At 33.2% G+C, this 1,748-nt stretch overlaps 1 protein-coding gene across 1 annotated transcript in view; it reads left to right on the top strand.

Annotated features, from left to right (window-relative positions):
• LOC117173146 overlaps window positions 1–1,502 on the top strand; it is a 48,313-nt gene extending 46,811 nt beyond the window's left edge. The window contains exon 9 of the transcript XR_004467119.1: window positions 1,428–1,502. The gene's annotated coding sequence lies outside the window, so the exon portion shown is untranslated. The remainder of the gene's footprint in view (window positions 1–1,427) is intronic.
• Window positions 1,503–1,748: the final 246 nt, after the last annotated feature.

Here is a 1,748-nt window from a genome sequence, read left to right as displayed (position 1 = left end):
CATGGGCAGTTGGATGGAAAGTCCAGTCTGCCGGGATGCCAAAATCTTTTTCATGGCACAGAAGGTTCGCAAAGTTGTATTTATTCTTAAAATGCTGTGGTGTTCCATCTGTGACATAATAAAATTTCTTAGGATAGAAACGCTTCTTAAGATAGTCAACAATTAACCTTTTGTATAAATGCACAGCAACCGTGTCATGGTGTAAGTTGTCTGAAATAATAGCTATGCTCACATGCTTCAATTCGTTCTTCTCTTTATAGTAGATAACTACTGTAAAAAGGGACGCCTGATCATTATTCCAATGAGAAGATTGGATCACATTTTGAAACACGTAAGCATAGTTTTCTGCAAAATCGAACATAATCAAGAAATGTTCAACTAATAATGTGGCTTTGAGGTTCTTCAGGAATGATGCCTGCTGCTTTGCATAAAATTCATGAGACTTTAAATTCAATAGTTTTTCGCAGAGTCGTTCAAGAAAGATGTCGGTTTCTGCTACCTCGGCAGGCGTTAATTACTTAGTCCGGGAGCGGGCAATGCTGCCGTATGCAATAATATGTCCAAGGATTCAAAGGTATGATTCTTATGTATTTTGAGCCGCTGAATCCGAATACACCCGGCGTTTTTTCGAAAAAGTGGTACGTTTTGTTTAAATCGCAATTGTTTAAACAAATTATGAAAAAATGACTTTTTCGATCTGGACAATTTTTTTTAGATAATATGGCCCATTTTAAGACGAAAATGTTCCTTGTAACTTTTTCGTAAAATGCATATTTCAAAAGTTATGAATTTTCAAAGGTTGAAAATTCGACATTTTTCACCAACTTTGACCGTTAATAATTTGTAGCCTATTCAATATTTCGTAAAATTGAGAAAACCTGCTTATTCTTTAGAAGCTACGCTTTAAATTGATGTAATTCAATATTAGTATAGGACCGGCGAAGGTATGGTTTTCGCGACTAACAGTCAGCGCTTTTTCGACGTCTACACCGCCCTTTCGGCTGCCTCGCGCGCAGCCACATGCTCTTGTTCGCGCGTCAATGATATCGGGAATGGGTTTAAATTCGAAATAAATATTAGTTCAAAATTATATTGTTATTGATATTGAATGTTTTTTTTTTATAAATAATAATTTCTTGATGTGAAATAGGTAAAATTTATTTTATATTTACAAAAATTATCAACCACTATATTTTTTAATAATCGATAAATTGGAAATTATATAATTCTACATTCTTGCTATCAAAAGTTTTCTCACAAAAATGTAACTACTGACAACAATTATCGAGTTCAATGACATGCCTTGGTTATCCATAAAAGTCGCATTATCAATATTTTTTAACAAATATTTATAAATCATTGACAGATTTTGTCAAATAAGTAATTCAATATTATATACAGTAATTTTTTCTATAAATTTTTCTTAGGAATTATGGATGCGAGTTGGAGTAGTTGCGACCATTAGAAATTTACCAGTTCATAAGCTTGCAAATAAAATGGGCCCTGAAAAATGCAAAACAATAGTAGCTGCTCATCAATTGCCCGGGTCTGATTACACCAGTAAAGTTGGTACTAAATTAAGCTGTCTAGCTGCAGAACCAGAAGCTTCTCTTCTTCATTTCGGTCGAAGTATGGTGTCTATTATTTTTTATTCATTCATTAATTTCACTGCAAATTGTAAATAAATTTTTATAAGTTTTAGATTCTTCTGAAGATCTGTTGCGTTACATCCTAAGAGTAGCTGAAAA

Source organism: Belonocnema kinseyi, chromosome 5 (assembly GCF_010883055.1).
Source record: "Belonocnema kinseyi isolate 2016_QV_RU_SX_M_011 chromosome 5, B_treatae_v1, whole genome shotgun sequence".
NCBI classification, from domain to species: domain Eukaryota; kingdom Metazoa; phylum Arthropoda; class Insecta; order Hymenoptera; family Cynipidae; genus Belonocnema; species Belonocnema kinseyi.
This window is presented reverse-complemented; position numbering and strand designations above follow the sequence as displayed.